The sequence below is a fragment of the Eretmochelys imbricata genome, chromosome 4, assembly GCF_965152235.1.
Source record: "Eretmochelys imbricata isolate rEreImb1 chromosome 4, rEreImb1.hap1, whole genome shotgun sequence".
NCBI classification, from domain to species: domain Eukaryota; kingdom Metazoa; phylum Chordata; order Testudines; family Cheloniidae; genus Eretmochelys; species Eretmochelys imbricata.
Window position 1 is genome coordinate 128,127,838 of NC_135575.1, and position 17,907 is coordinate 128,145,744.

Consider the following 17,907-nt stretch of genomic DNA (forward strand, 5'->3'; position numbering starts at 1 on the left):
ACTGACCTTTACAGGAGACAGCTGCCCCTCATTAGGCCTGACAGGGTGGTGGACTGGACTACTTTCCCCTTAAAGGGTGAGGGGGCAGCAGTACGCAAACTTCATTGCACCATGACCCCTTCTGAGAACAAAAATTACTATATGACCCCGGGCAGGGAGTGGGGAGGCGTAGCCCATGCCCAAGCCCTGCCGCCCTGTGCTGAAGCCCTCAGGCTTCAGCTTTAGCCCCAGTAAGTCTAGCGCTGGCCTTGGCAACCCCATTAAAATCGGGTTGCAACCCACTTAGGGGTCCCGACCCACAGTTTGAGAACTTCTGGGCTCAGCCCAGCTGCAACAATGACCATTATTCAGGGAGCAGCAGGTAGGGAACCACCTGTTGAAGTCTGAGAGTGGGAGAGACACACAGTGATGGGGTTGTCTGGGGTGGGGGGTGCACCTATCCCAACATGCCTTGCAAGTGTGATAGCTTCCATCTTGGCCAACACCCCAGGGACTAAGCCTGGGACCTCCAGAACTAAAAGCAGGACCTGCTAAAACTTGGGATAAAGAACCAAGATAATCTAGGTGGGCTGAAGCAGACAAATATCCACTATGGATCTGGCACACAGGGCAACCTGTAGCACACACTAACCAGTGGGTTACAGAAACACTACAAATTCTTTCTGAAAATTTCTCTGATATGTTTTTAAAAAATAAGGAAATTCCCAGGCAAAACACAACGTTAAGATGAAGTTAAGTTTGAGCAGATATAACACTAACCTGTTTTTGTAATACTTTAATAGAATCTTGTATCTTAAAACATGTATGTTGAAAAGCTGGAAATTCAAAGTTCAGGACATGAACTGTCTATTTTAATTTCCCATGTTTTGGATTTTGCCCTTTGTTCAGGTATTTCCAAAATTTAGAACATTTTAAAAAATCACCTCTTAATGTGTCTCTGATAAGGTTGTAGCAGCCTATAGTTGCCTGCAAAGGGTGTGGATATCTGGAGGGCTCTTTAATCTCCCAAAGGCATAACAAGATCCAGTGGCAAGAAGCTGAAGTTAGAAAAAAATCAAATGAGAAATAAGATGTAAATTTTTAGCCAGTGAGTATAATTAAACATTGGAACAGCTTTCTAAGGCATGTGGTAAATTTTCTCCGTATCTTGGAGTCTTTAAATACAGATTGGATGCCTTTCTAAAAGATAGGTTGTAACTGAACCACAAGTTGTTGGCCTCCGTACAGAAATCACTGGATGAAATTCTAGGGCCTGTGTTATACAGGAGTCAGACTAAATGAACACAATGGTACCCTAAAATCTATGAATACCTAGTCTATTAAGGCTGTGTAAAGAATGTTGAGTGTTGGGTCTGTGGGCAAGAATGATGAAAATGTACCAGGGGCAGCAAGGAGCTGAACTCTCAGATTCCACCGAGACCTTTCATGCAGACATATCTCTGTAGGTACTTACATGGTATGGTATCTGAGCCCCTCTGTAGTGTGATACCTGCATGAAAGCAGCAGGAGATCTTGGGAATTTTGGTGTGGGGAGGGTAGGAAGCAGAAGTTGCCACAGAGTCTGTGCATCAAAGGGGAGAGAACAGAAATTTCAGGGAGCCTCCATAGAGGAAGAGAGGTATGATCAGGCGTTTGGTCCACGTATGATACAAAACTGACATACACAAACTTTTCTCATTATGAGGAATTAATGTCACCGCTTTTGTGGTTTATGAAGTCACTAGGGCCTCATGTTGGAATTATAGACCCATAATTCACATTTGCCTGTTATGTATTCCATATGCAGGCTCCTTATTATTTATAGTCCTGTTTACATTTCAGCAGAGATAGCTGTGGTGTGTTTCGTGATGCTATTGTTTCCCGTCCAGAAAAGCACCACATCCAAACAGGCATGTTATTTCTGAGTGAATATTGTCAATATTTTGAGCATGAAGAGGTGGCAAGCACAGCTTTGCCCACTATACATGGTGTGGAATAGATAGTGCAGAGAATCTCTGTGCATAATCGTTGTAATTCTGGCTCTTTTCAGATTAATGCAGAGGAAGAGATGAAATGTTACTCTGGAATGCTGTTGTACGATTGTCACAGCTGATCTTTAATTGTTCCTTCTGAAGACTGTTTATCTCATTTCCTCATCACTGGCTCCTCATAAATTGGATCCAGCTATTAGTAACATCCACCTTTCCCCTCGATGGTGGTCTGAGGTTGCAGACAGACACACTGGGCTTATAACAATTTTTAGTTTCGTCTTCCTGAAAGTTATGATGCTTTAAGACTCCTGCCTTTTTCCCCACTCCAGAGATGAAGGAGTCTCAAAAGATTCAATGTGTGTGTTTGGATAAGCACCCAAAGTCTAGATGCTTATCTGAACCCAAGTTGGCAAAATGAGTCTGGAAAACTCCATAGAACTGGCTTTTTCATGAGATTGCTGGCACTCTTGCTTCCTGTCTCTGGAAACAAGTGAAAATAGATGCCTGAACATTTCAGAATCTTGAAGATTCTGGGCCAGATTCTCAGATGCAGCTGAGGTGTATTCAGCAAAATTCAGGATGGAGGGTGGGGTGTGTGTCACAGGGGACTTTAAGCTAACTTTGTGCTTCCCCTGATCCTGAGACCATCTGGCATTGGTCCAGTTCTGGTGTGAATTAGAGCAGCCTGTGGGCTGCTCCAATATACACTGTCTGCCAAAGCCCCAAGGAGTCAGTAGACCAGCCAGAGACCCCTAGCGTGGAGAGATTCCCTAGCACTAGCTCCAGAGACCAGGAATGGTATAGGAGCCACTGAAGATTCTCCAGTGCTGTGGGAATTCTCCAGTGCCTTTAGGGCAGCTTCATGCACTGGAGCAATGCAGAGATGTCCTCTCATATGAAAGTACCAGGCTCTCAATTTGGGTTGGAATTCAGTTTATGATTGGTTACAAATACAGGGGGTTGTTTTCAATGGCATGCAGTGACATTTTTTAGTAAGACATGCAACAAATTTCTCAGAAAAGATTTATTTTCTAAAAACGTACACACGGCGATTAATAATGCAAATACGTTCACCAGCTCTGTTCTGTCACGGGTGATTCAGTTGTACACTTGCGCACCTCATGTGTTCAATTCTACACGTGCCGTGAGAGTTCTCTCTAGCTTGGTCTCAGCTGTAAGATAGCACTGGCGAGGAAAACACAGGTAACAGTTTTCAGAGTAACAGCCGTGTTAGTCTGTATTCGCAAAAAGAAAAGGAGTACTTGTGGCACCTTAGAGACTAACCAATTTATTTGAGCATGAGCTTTCGTGAGCTACAGCTCACTTCATCAGATGCATCTTCACATCTGATGAAGTGAGCTGTAGCTCACGAAAGCTCATGCTCAAATAAATTGGTTAGTCTCTAAGGTGCCACAAGTACTCCTTTTCTTTTTACAGGTAACAGTGATAGCTGTCATCTCCTCCTTGAGCATATTTTATAGTCTCTTGACTTCTCCACACATTTGTTATGCCATTACTGAGACTTTCATCATTCCAACCTGAGATTTATACAGCAACCTGTATGGAAACTTTAGTCTATGCCTTAAGGTTGTTCAGAGAAATATAGTTTTGCAAAGCAGTGGCTGTTGAGAAAGTATATGGGGCAGAACAAGTGAAAGAGAAGCATATTAAAAAAAGGCAGTTTTCAAGGATACACTTCAAAGGAGGAAAACTCAGGAGTGCTAATGAAGTGGAAACTGTAGGGGGGACATATTGTTTTTAAGTAGTGTAAATATTTAAATAGATATTACATACATAATTTATTTATTTGAAACTTGACTTTTTTCTAAAAGAAGAAATCTAACGGTTTTGTTTAAAATGGCAATTTTAGTGTACATATAATTTCCCTGTGGTGTGCTCTATGAATTACTATTGTCTGTTGTTTATAAGTTTAGTTGAAATTGGCCAGTGGCCACCACTAGCTGACTGCTGCTTACCTTGTTCCCTCCCTCCAATGCATGGCTTGTGTATTCATTATACACTAGCATGCCTGACCTTCCACAAAATGGTGTCCTCCATACATGGCATGTGAGGCTATGCTGTGCAGAGGACACTATTCCATTTCGCAGAACAAAATGTCATCCTCTGTGCAGTGTGACCTTGCACGTATAGTGTGTGCAAGGTCATGATGTACAGAGGACACCATTTTAAAATGGCACCCTCCAGGGTCATTTGGGCAAGGGGCTGGATGCATAGGCCAATGGGCCACCATTTTTTTCTTCTGTATGCAATGCATGGAGGCACACCCTGGTTGTCTTCCACACCAGCTTGCTCATCCTTACATTGATCCTCAGCCTTAGCCACACTTGTATTTGTTTTCTGATTCTGATTGTTTTGTCATTTCTCATCTTCTAATGTGTTTTCTCCTTTTGATATGGTGAACCTCAGCAGCCTCTCTGACACAGAAAACCTCAACAGACCTGACACATGCAGGATAAAAATTCCCAACTCTTTCCACTGATGAAAACCCATTGTGGCATGTGGCTGTCAGCTGAGCTTTAAGAGCTTTTGCAAGGGCATGTAGGTGCACAAACAGCTCAGATAAACAAGATTCAGTTCCCTCCTCTCCAAGTGTTACCAATGTATTTCTGAAATCCAGGTTCCTTTCTGCATTTAAAGAGCTACAACAACATCAAGAACAGAATGAACCGTCTTTTCTCCCACCAATCATGTTAACTGATCAATCAGGAATGACAAGCGATTAGTGAAGTCCAAGTAAGACTTCATGGGAACAAAGAAGGCAATGATACTTCATTAAAGATTAACCAGTTGATGAGATTTTATGTGGACATCACTTCTGAAAAGTCAAGTATATTTGAACAGATTGTATTGTTGAGGTGTTCACTGCAATAGTATAGGTATAAATTATTGTGTCACACCATGTGACTGGCACATACTTTACCAAAGAAGGCTTTATAGCAAACCGATACTTTTACCAAGTATGAAGATCAATGAGGTCTAGGATTCCAATAGCATAACTAAATACCATTTTGAATTCCTCTTTCTGGTATGGGGGGGATCATCCTTTTTGTTTATTTAAAACCCATCTAACCTTTGTGGGTTCAAAGGCTGCACTGGGTGTCCATTTCCCTTTGAAGAGATTAAAATAGGAAAAAAGAAAAAAGATCCAATAAAAAAATAGGGTGAGAAATAAGGTGGAGGAAAAACTAAACAGAGAGAAATACTCTATAGATAAAATATACTTTATATACAGATAAGGCATCCAATTCTGCTTCTCTAGTTCTCAGGGGTCTCTGATAGCTCTTGTACAAAGCATTGTCTTTCATTCAGCTGGGGGAAAAGAGGAAATCCCCTCCTGCTAAGAATTATCCAACATATTCCGTATTGTAGAAAAAGATTTAAATTAAAGGGGGGGAAGTTTCAAAAACTCAAACTAGTGTGAATAAAAAAAGAAAAAAGTTCAAAAGTATTCCTACTCCATGAAGTTTTCCCATTCCAAATTTATAGCTAGATTGTGCTTTTAAGCACCAATTCAGCAAAGTTCTTAGAGCATGTGCTGAAGTTCTTGGTGAATCTGGGCCTTACGGCATAGCCTAGAGAAGTGTGCAGCATGGAGTTACACCATCTCAGTCAGAGCACCAGAAGACATTTTGCACTGGGGAAGCATGATTTGCTGGAGCAAACCAAACCGATACAAGACAGATTTAAACCCATATATAAGTGTCCACACATTAAGTTACAGTGGTTTAATTAAATCTGTTCAACTGTCCCAGCTTGTGTGTGCGACCAGCCTTCAGAACTTTGGTCATAAGAATCACACTTACACGGGGGTTGCTGATGTTGAACATTTTTGAAAATCTGACTCTGATTTCGTTTTTTAAAGAAGAGCCGAGCTCTTGAAAATCTGGCCTTCAAATTATTTTAGTTATGAAAATATTTGCTGGTCGGGTGTTTTTACTATTAAACCCATTCTACTAACTATAATTTCTGCACCCATAAATGCCTCATGGTATGTGCTGTACACAGGCCTTTTTAGAGATCAGGACAATTAAGTCACTTGTCATTGGTCCCAAATGTTCACATTCCTTATGATCATAGTTCTCAGCCCTGGAGAACTTTTCCATTCAGAGCATATGGCTTTTTGTGCTATCACTTTTGTAGATCCAAGTTACTGAGTGTAGGAGTCTTTTAAAGTATGTCATTTATATTGCTATTATGCTCTGCTGATGCTGTTTTTTTTAAAAAAAAAATTAGAGAAATGGTTCTTCGTGGGTAAGGGGACAAGTGATGTAGGGTAAATGGGATGCAGGGTCCTCAGGACCTAAATTGCTTTGGAAAGTGGCACACAGATTCCTAAATCACGTGGGTACTTCTGAAACTTTTACCCCTACTCTACAAATTCAAGGCTTAAGAACTTATCTTCCAATCCTTATTCTGGAAAAACTAAGGGCTGGTTGTAAAACCTCACTTAATTTCAGCAAAAATTTCAAAGGAACCAAAAAAATGTTTCATTTCATTCCCAATTTTTGAGGATTAAAAAAAAAAAAATTAGTGAAACATTCCTAAACAAAATACAATGTTTGTGGTAGCTCAGATGGACCAGTTTTGTTTGTTTGTTTCAGTTTATTAAATTTAAATTTTGAGTTTTTATTTTTAAATTATTATTCTCTCCCCACACCTATTCTCTCCCTTTTCTGCTGGGAACAGAGGAAAAAAGTAGAGAGAGAAAAAGCGAGGGGGGAAAAAGTTTTTCCTGTTTACTTCATGAGGAAAAAAGAGGGAAAAAACCTAAAAGGTAGAGAAGGGGTGGGGAGTAACTCTCAGAAATGAAAACTTAATTTTTCAATTCTAAATGTTACAAAACAATAATTTTATTTTCATTTCATTCCTAAATATTCTGTTAATAAACTGAAAATTTTTGACCAAATTTTCCATGAAAATTTTCTATACTGTTGAAAAGCCATTTTTCTTTGAAAATACTTTTCAAATTTTCTTTTGACCCACTGTAGGCAAAATTCTCTCCAAAACTGGCTTGAACCCCAGTAAGCAGCTTTACATTGATTTCAGTGCCTAGCCAGTTTTCAGACTGAGGTAGAATCAACTTTCCTTCCTGATCCCCTGTCAGAACAGAGAAGCTTGCAGAGATCAGGTGGCTTGTGATAGTTCCGTTTCTCTTCGGTTTTACCAGATGATCAATTTTTAAATTCACCTGTCCCGTGTTTCAACAAGTCTGCCTTATTCTATGTTCCTGGACACCCACATGAAAGGAAGCTTTGAACCAAGTTTGCCCCTTTTATTTTCTTCTGCGTGAATTAGGTTGTTATATCAGACAGCTTCATTACTGCCTAGTTTCCCTGTCTCCTCGGAAAGAAAGAATTCTCACCCACCTGTAATCCATTTCCCCACAGTTGTACTAACTTTCCTCCTTCTCCACTGCCTTCCTGGGCTTTTTAACTATTCCTCCCAGCTGAGGGACAATTAGCTCCTTTGCACCCACAGCCTATAGTCTGATTGGGTAATTAAGTACTCCATTCCTCAATCAAGTCTTCTCTGGAGAGGAACTAATCAGAGCTTAAGTGACCAGAGTACTGGGATAGCTGTTAGCTCTCAGCACTTGGTCACGTGCCTCTATTTATATCACTTAAAATATGCAAGATGTGAGGCACACAAAGAAACAATCTGCTGTGGGAGTTTTTAAAGTAACGTATTAACAAATGTAATCAGCTCTTAAAATGAATACCTGCTTTAAAGGAGGTAAACCCATGGCAAAAGGAGGATCTGAGTGTAGGACTAAGAGTCAGGATGCTCTGTGAGGTAACAGCACTGCACGTCTCCCTAAGAAATAATTTAACTTACCTGCCTCAGTTTCCCCATTTACTAGCTACATGTTGAGTGGCCAGGTTTAAAATCTTTCCAGTTTTGCTTTAGGTAACATTAACTCGCTATAGTCTGTCTCCCCTACCCTTAGGGAATACTTTGAATATCCTGGTAATGTTACTTGGGATTTGTGTAAATGAATACTTAATGTGCAGCAAGATAGGGTGTAAACCTACCCTGCACTAGCCTGGTGTGCAGTAAGAGTCTGTGTGGACACAGCTGCACTACTATTCCCTAGTGTGCTTTGAATCTACCCTGCTTAGAAACAGGAGTAGATTAAAGTACACTAGGAAACCTATAGCGCACAGCAGTAGGGTCCACTCAGACAGTTAGTGTGTGGCAAGCTAGTGCAGGGTAGATTTATAACCCAGTTTGCTGCAGACTAAGTAGTTGTGTAGAAAATCCCTTCATTATCCTGGGAAACCGGCAATTCAGTAAATGTGATTGCTCTGTTGGCCTACCTTACAGGAGTGCAGCAATGTTTAGTTAGTTAGCTGGCTGAATTCTGATTTTCGTTTCACTGGTGCAATCCCATTGAAGACAAAGAGGTTGCGCTGAGAATTTGGCCAAGTGTTTTTAAAGTACTATGTAAGAGTTAGGCATTTATTATTATTATTACTACCAAAACACCTATTAGCTACTTCACTATTGTGTTTGTATTGCCACATGGTTGCTTCTAGTTTGTCTCTTTGGCCAGCTTTATAAAGGTATTTAGCTGCCTAAAGATTCAGATAGGCGCCCACTGGGATAGACACTTCTGAAAATAGGTGCCCATCTGCATCTTTAGGCACCTAAATACCTTTGAAAATCTAGCCCAAAGAGACTAATAGGCCTTGGACTTTTAATATTTGTTTTAAAAAAGGCTGCATAGGACCCTGACAATAGCCAATGTGTGACCACTGATAGCCAATCCATGAATGCCTTATAAAGACAGGCTGCAGTTGGAGAGACATGCAGGGACATGGTGGGTGTATGTTGCTACAGCCAGACACTAATTTAATAGGCTGCTGGAAATTCAGCTTTGAAAAGCCTGGTGTTCCCCGTTTTCACCCTCAGTTTTGTTTATTAATTCTGGACTAATGAGCCATGATGTTTTAAAGTGAAAATTATCCAGCACAGAAGAATGATAGGAAAGAAGAGAGCTGCAGCAAGCAGGCCACAGAGTAGGCAGTGGATAATGTTTGAACTAGAGGTCTAAGGCTTTACTAAGTAAAGGAAGGAGTGTCCTTCCAGCAAAAAGACAATTACAAATACAAAGGGCAGACTCTCTGGGGCTTCTCATGTTGCTTAACTCCAGGAAACATGACTTAAAAAAAAATAGCTGTATGCTCATTGGTTTAATGGCAGGCATTTTCACACGGGGTCTGTGGCTTTGTCTGTGGATCCCCTAGAGTCCAACTTTGCTGAACTAAGGCCATGTTCCGTCCTCAGGTATATCCCTACAACCTCCACTCACCTCAGGACAGGCTTCACAGATGTAACCGATTGCAGAGTCAGCCCCCTTCAGAGACAGTGCAAGGCCCATCAGGTTAGCCAGGCCTCTGTCTTAGCAGGATTTCAGACAGGAAGCACCTTGGACCAAGACAATGATATCAACTCCATTGATCAGTTCAGCCCCTTGGGTCTCCATGACTTGTGGAGGAAATATTATGGAGTTCCCTTAAGTTATTGTGGTTTTCTGTGATTCGTCTGGTGACTTTGCTTTCTGCCAATTTTTGGACAGGGCTGTTAATAATATTTGCTTCCAAAAACATATTGTAAATGCTCCCATAGGCCAATGTGGTGGATTTAAGCAGTGGCTCTCACCCTTTCCCGACTACTGTACCCCTTTCAGGAGTCTGATTTGTCTTGCATACCCCAGGTTACACCTCACTTAAAAACTACAAAATCAGACATAAAAATACAAAGGAGTCACAGCACACTATTACTGACAAATTGCTTATTGTCTCATTTTTACCATATAATTATAAAATAAATCAATTGAAATATAAATAGTGTATGTGCATTTCAGTGTATAATGTATACATCAGTATAAACAATTGTCTATATGAAATTTTAGTTTGTACTAACTTCACTAGTGCTTTTTATGTAGCCTATTGTAAAATTAGGCAAATATCTAGATGAGTTGATGTACCCCTTGGAAGACCTCTGAGTACCTCTAGGGTACGCATACCCCGGTTGAGAACCACTGGTTTATGGCACTTACATGACCATATCTATGCACTTTACAATCTTCTATGTAGTTATCCTCACAACACTCCTGTGAGGTAGGAAGTGCTTGTATCTCTACTTAACGGGTGGGGAACTGAGGCACAGACAAAGTGACTTGCCCAAGGTCACACAGAAAGTCTGTGGCAGAACAGAGAATTGAAGTAAAGTCTATTGAATCCCAGGGTAGCACCCTACCCCACTGGTACCATTCCTTGTCTCCATTTGATGCACTGGGTGTATATCTTCACAATACAGGCCATAATGAATACAACCAAAACAATAAGTGACAAATATAATAAATTTAACATTTCTGCCACAACCTCCAACTTTCCACATGCAAAATTTGTGCATGCCCTGGCTTGCTCATGCCTGAGCTACAGTGGAGTTACGCTGGAGTAACTGAGCTGAATGTGGCCTAGAGAGCAGAGCTCTGAAACTGTCCCTCAGATAGAAAAGGAGTACTTGTGGCACCTTAGAGACTAACCAATTTATTTGAGCATGAGCTTTCGTGAGCTACAGCTCACTTCATCAGATACATACCGTGGAAACTGCAGCAGACTTTATATATACACAGAGAATATGAAACAATACCTCCTCCCACCCCACTGTCCTGCTGGTAATAGCTTATCTAAAGTAATCTTCAGGTTAGGCCATTTCCAGCACAAATCCAGGTTTTCTCACCCTCCACCCCCCCACACAAATTCACTCTCCTGCTGGTGATAGCCCATCCAAGGTGACAACTCTTTACACAATGTGCATGATAATGAAGTTAGGCCATTTCCTGCACAAATCCAGGTTCTCTCACTCCCTCACCCCCCTCCAAAAACCCACCCCCATACACACACAGACTCACTCTCCTGCTGGTAATAGCTCGTCCAAACTGACCACTCTCCAAGTTTAAATCCAAGTTAAACCAGAACATCTGGGGGGGGGGGGGGGAGGAAAAAACAAGAGGAAATAGGCTACCTTGCATAATGACTTAGCCACTCCCAGTCTCTATTTAAGCCTAAATTAATAGTATCCAATTTGCAAATGAATTCCAATTCAGCAGTTTCTCGCTGGAGTCTGGATTTGAAGTTTTTTTGTTTTAAGATAGCAACCTTCATGTCTGTGATTGCGTGACCAGAGAGATTGAAGTGTTCTCCGACTGGTTTATGAATGTTATAATTCTTGACATCTGATTTGTGTCCATTTATTCTTTTACGTAGAGACTGTCCAGTTTGACCAATGTACATGGCAGAGGGGCATTGCTGGCACATGATGGCATAAATCACATTGGTGGATGTGCAGGTGAACGAGCCTCTGATAGTGTGGCTGATGTTATTAGGCCCTGTGATGGTGTCCCCTGAATAGATATGTGGGCACAATTGGCAACGGGCTTTGTTGCAAGGATAAGTTCCTGGGTTAGTGGTTCTGTTGTGTGGTATGTGGTTGTTGGTGAGTATTTGCTTCAGGTTGCGGGGCTGTCTGTCCACCATGATTTCAACAATTTCCATCCCACCATCAACCTCAGCCTGGTCCAGTCCACACAAGAGATCCACTTCCTGGACACTACAGTGCTAATAAACAATGGTCACATAAACACCACCCTATACCGGAAACCTACTGACCGCTATTCCTACCTGCATGCCTCCAGCTTTCACCCTGACCACACCACACGATCCATCGTCTACAGCCAAGCTCTGCGATACAACCGCATTTGCTCCAACCCCTCAGACAGAGACAAACACCTACAAGATCTCTGTCAAGCTTTCTTACAACTACAATACCCACCTGCGGAAGTAAAGAAACAGATTGATAGAGCCAGAAGAGTTCCCAGAAGTTACCTACTACAGGACAGGCCTAACAAAGAAAATAACAGAACGCCACTAGCCGTCACCTTCAGCCCCCAACTAAAACCCCTCCAACGCATTATTAAGGATCTACAACCTATCCTAAAGGATGACCCAACACTCTCACAAATCTTGGGAGACAGGCCAGTCCTTGCCTACAGACAGCCCCGCAACCTGAAGCAAATACTCACCAACAACCACAGTTTGGACGAGCTATTACCAGCAGGAGAGTGAGTCTGTGTGTGTATGGGGGTGGGTTTTTGGAGGGGGGTGAGGGAGTGAGAGAACCTGGATTTGTGCAGGAAATGGCCTAACTTCATTATCATGCACATTGTGTAAAGAGTTGTCACCTTGGATGGGCTATCACCAGCAGGAGAGTGAATTTGTGTGGGGGGGTGGAGGGTGAGAAAACCTGGATTTGTGCTGGAAATGGCCTAACCTGAAGATTACTTTAGATAAGCTATTACCAGCAGGACAGTGGGGTGGGAGGAGGTATTGTTTCATATTCTCTGTGTATATATAAAGTCTGCTGCAGTTTCCACGGTATGTATCTGATGAAGTGAGCTGTAGCTCACGAAAGCTCATGCTCAAATAAATTGGTTAGTCTCTAAGGTGCCACAAGTACTCCTTTTCTTTTTGCGAATACAGACTAACACGGCTGTTACTCTGAAACCTGTCCCTCAGATGACAGTCTCCCTTAAGAAAGACCAAGATATCAGGAGTAGGGCGGTCAAGCGATTAAAAAAATTAATTGTGATTAATCGCGCGATTAATTGGACTGTTAAATAATAATAGAATGCAATTTTTTAAATATTTGTTGATGTTTTCTACATTTTCAAACATATTGATTTCAATTATAACACAGACTACGAAGTTTACAGTGCTCACCTTATATTTATTTTTGATTACAAACATTTGCACTGTAAAAAAGAAAAGAAATAGTATTTTTCAATTCACCTAATACAAGTGCTGTAGTGCAATCTCTTTATCATGGAAGTTGAACTTACAAATGTAGAATTATGTACAAAAAACCCCTGCATTCAAAAATAAAACAATGCAAAACTTTAGAGCCTATAAGTCCACTCAGTCTTACTTCTTGTTCAGACAATTTCTCAGACAAACAAGTTTATTTACATTTTCAGGAGATAATGCTGCCCGCTTTTTGTTCAAAATGTCACCTGAAAGTGAGAACAGTGTTTGCATGGCACTGTTGTAGCCAGCGTCAAAAGATATTTACATGCCAGATGTGCTAAAGATTCATATGTCCCTTCATGCTTTAACCACCATTTCACAGGACATGTATCCATGCTAATTACAGGTTCTGCTCGAAAACAATCCAAAACAGCGCAGACTGATGCATGTTCATTTTCATCATCTGAGTCAGATGCCACCAGCAGAAGGTTGATTTTCTTTTTTTGGTGGTTCGGGTTCTGTACTTTCCGCATCTGAGTGCTGCTCTTTTAAGACTTCTGAAAGCATGTGCCACACCTCGTCCCTCTCAGATTTTGGAAAGCACTTCAGATTCTTAAATCTTGAGTTGAGTGCTGTAGCTATCTTTAGAAATCTCACACTGGTTCCTTCTTTGTGTTATGTCAAGTCTGCAGCAAAAGTGTTCTTAAAATGAACAACATGTGCTGAGTCATCATCTGAGACTATTATAGCATGAAATATATGGCAAAATGTGGGTAAAACAGAGCCGGAGACATACAATTCTCCTTCAAGGAGTTCAGTCACAAATTTAATTAATGCATTATTTTTTTAATGAGCATCATCAGCATGGAAGCATGTCCTCTGAAATGGTGGCCAAAGCATGAAGGGGCATACGAATGTTTAGCATAGCTGGCATGTAAATACCTTGCAATGCTGGCCACAAAAGTCCCATGCAAATGCCTGTTCTCACTTTCTCACAGGTGACATTGTAAACAAGAAGCGGGCAGCATTATCTCCTCCAAATGTAAACAAACTTGTTTGTCTTAGCGATTGGCTGAACAAGAAGTAGGACTGAGTGGACTTGTAGACTCTAAAGTTTTGCGTTGTTTTGTTTTTGAGTGCAGTTATGTAACACAAAAAAATCTACATTTGTAAATTGCATTTTCATGATAAAGAGATTGCACTACAGTACTTGTATGAGGTGAATTGAAAAATACTATTTCTTTTGTTTATCATTTTTACTGTGCAAATATTTGTAATCAAAATAATAATATAAAGTGAGCAGTGTACACTTTGTATTCTGTGTTAAAACTGAAATCAATATATTTGAAAATGTAGAAAAACATCCAAAAACATTTGATACATTTCAATTGATATTCTATTGTTTTTTGAGCTAACCACATGAGTTCACTGCGATTAATAGACAGCCCTAATCAGGAGTGTTGCAAACTGGGATTGAGGCAGGCTAGAAGTTTGCTTAGTGCCTGTCAATATTGTGCCTGACTCAAGTCTGCACTATTGATCTCTTATTTTTAGCAACCTTAAATTCACTCACAAATGTAAAAACAGTTGCCACAGAGTTCAGTATTAGTCACAGAGGAGCAACAGCCCTCAAGTGTGATCAATAATTTGCTCCAGTCAGTTCCTAGATTTTCACAGAAAATCTACTGTCTTGTATCTGAAGTTGTTTCTTTCTATATAAGAAGCAGATCTTTTTGTAAAGCACTGGAGGGGATTGCAAGAGAGATGGCATCAAGCAGATGCCAGCAGTACATAGCTGCAGATCTGGAAGATGAATTAAAACGAAATGATGACTGATAGAGAAAGCAAGACCCCAGAGGACATCTGTAATCCTAACCACAAGACAGACCCAGAGGCAACTTTAAAACCACTAGTACAACCAGTCTGGAGAGACTTCATTGAAACAACATGCTAGATGAATATCATCCAGAGCTTTGTGTCACCACAGAACAATGACTGCAATCTCAGGAAAAAGAAACCATCTGGACTGCATGAAGTGATAAAGACGGGGGGGCGGGCGGGCTTTATTTCTAGTGGCAACGCCAGGGATTCAGAGGCAGAACTTCTGGTTTCCATTGCTGTGTGACTTGGTCAAGTCATTTAACCTCCCTTTTCTTCCACACCATCTGTGAAACCCGTATGAAAACATCCACTTCACAGGGCTCTTAGGACATTTAACTGATGACTGCTTCTGAAATATTTAGAAATGTATAGGTGAAAAGCTCTGCCAGTGTGAAGCATTCAGTGTTAAAACAGAATGAGAACTTAATCACTGCTTTGGAACAATAACAGTACTTAGTCAGAGACAGCCTTTTGGACTTGAAAATGAATGATGAAAAATGAATGAATAACTTATTTTATCCAAAAACCGTTAAAACATGTTTACCCCATTACTTGTGTATTTGAATATTTAGGTGAATGTGGCAGGAGAATTCAAGTCATCTACTTTCTCAAAGGATACTGGTGAACCACAGGTGACTGAAGACTGAAAAATGAGCACTCTCTCTGTGGTGTATTGATTCCCAAGATATCTGTATGAAAGCATGGCATTGAAAGATTGTATTAGGTCTCTTTTCTCTTTGCAATGTCATTCATTCCATCAATAAGTGTTATTTAGTCCTTCACATAACACAAGAACCAGGGGTCACCCAATGAAATGGATAGGCAGTGGGTTTAAAACAAACAAAAGGAAATACTTCTTCACACAGGGCACAGTCAAACCTGTGGAAATCAGTGCCAGGGGATATTGCGAAGGCCAAAATCATAACAGGGTTCAAAACAGAATTAGATAAGTTCCTGGAGGATAAGTCCATCAATGGCTATCAGTCAAGATGGTCAGGAACACAACCCCATACTCTGGGTGTCCCTAGCCTCTGACTGCCAGTGGAAAACGGGATGAATCTGATTGCTTGATCTGTTCATTCCCTCTGAAGCGTCTGGCATTGGCCACTGCTGGAAGACAGGATACTGGGCTAGATGGACCATAGGTCTGACCCAGTATGGCCACACTTAGATTCTTAAGAATAAATAATTAGCTCAAACAACTTATTTTAGCCTTTATGGCCTAGTCTACACACAAAAGTTGCACCAGTATATTGCATTGCTGTAGTCCCGACAGGAGATGATCAGGGCATGTATAACTTAAGCCAGTTCATGGGTCTCCTAGCCAGCCAAAGACGGTTGGCCTTTCAGTGTCTAAGCTTTTGGATTCATGGACAATGCTGGTAGCTGTGAATATGAAGGAAAACTCTTTGTACCTGACTGAATTTAAGGCTAATATGCATCTCTCTACACCTTGAAATAAACCTGCCTCATGCACTTGGGGTCTGATCCAAAGCCCATAGAAGTCAATTAAAGCCTTTCCATTGATCTCAAAGGGCACGGAATCAGACCCTCAGATAAAACTGTAGTTGAAAATGCGCTTGTAACAAGGGCCTTCCTGTTTGCCCTTGCACTATGGGACCCCCATGCCCACAAATCAGCCAGAGACTTCTTGTGGGTGCAATCACTAGTGCCTTTTATTTACAGTGTCCACTCCCACCGTCTTCTATTTACAGACCACTCCACACTAGCGCCCTGGGGGACAGCTAGCGTCTCCAGCAAGCAGGGATGCCCAGCCCCAATGAATGCTTCTTAATTGGAGCTGGGCTAACAGAGGGCTGGCTCAGAACCTCCTGGCCAGCACTCTGTTACACGCCTCCCCCCATTATGAACTACCAGGTCTGGCCGACCTCGGCCCCTCCGCCCTGGGGGCTCCTCCGGGGAAGTTCCCCGGTCTTGGCCAGGCGATCCCCGGCATCCTCTCCTGGTTTTTTTTTCCACCCCCCACCCACAAAACATACATTACTTGTGGGGTGGCTGCCCCCATACTTCCGCCTCTGCCCACAGGTCGTCACCTCTGCAGTTGCACCCCAGCAGGCATCCCGTCCCCTGTAACCCCTTTACTTTTGGTAGGGGGTCAGGATCCATCGCACCGTCCTGCGGGACCCTCTGTGCCTCAGTTTCCCCTGCACCACCCAGCGGGTTCTGGATCCCCTCCCCAGGGAGCGGTGTTGTGGAGTCCTCCAATTGCCCCCCCTCCAGGGGCTCAGGCTGGCCGGCTCCCCCATACACCCATCCCGCAGGTCTGCTTGATCTGGGCTCTGTTGTCTAGGGTTCTCTTGTTTTCTATTTGTGGGATTTTGCTCATCTTCCCCACTTGGGATCCTCGGTCTAGGGGTATCTGCCCCCTCCTTCGGGGCACCTCTCCGCTTCCTTCTAGGTCATGGGCCCCAGTCCCTACCTAACACCACCGGTATGGTAGCCCCTCTAGCACCCCAACCCGCTTCCATTTGAAGCGGCCCCTCACTTTGAGGGGCACCTGGGCCACCAGGCAGGACCTCTTGTCCCCATGGTACACTCGAGGGCCATCCTTGTCCCCGTGATCAGCCAGTGCGGCTTCACCAGCCCCCTCTGTACGAGTGAACAGGCTGACGCGGTATCTATCAGGCCTGTTTGGGGGTTCCTCCCAATCCTCACTAGGACGGTGAACAGTTTCTGCCCCCCTTTTTGCCCCCCCAACCTGAGTCCAGCCACAAAACTCAGCCCACCCACACGCCATATTGGGGCAGTCACGTTTTGTGTGTCCAGGTCTCCCACATTGCCAACAACCAAGCTTGGCAGGCCTCTCAGACGCTCCTCAGGGCTTCCCCTTTCTCTTCAGGTCTTTTCTGGAAAAAGGTCCTGCCTCTTTCTTCCCCAACTCCTTGTCTTTATGGGGTCAGTCCTCCCTCTGGGACCCTCTGCCTCAATCTATTCCTCGGTCAACCTGATCGCTGCCTCGACGGTGACAGGTTGGTGACGCCTCACCCAGATGCGGATGTTCTCGGGGATGCTCTGCAGCAATTGTTCTAGGACCAACGTGTCCGTTATTTTACCCACTGTGCACGTCTCCGGCCTCAGCCAGCGTGTGGCCCAGTCCATTAGTCTCTGGGCGTATGCCCGGGGCCGCACCGCCACCATCCATCGGGCCGCCCGGAACTTTTGGTGGTACCGCTCTGCCGACAGGACCACCTGGTCTAGAATGG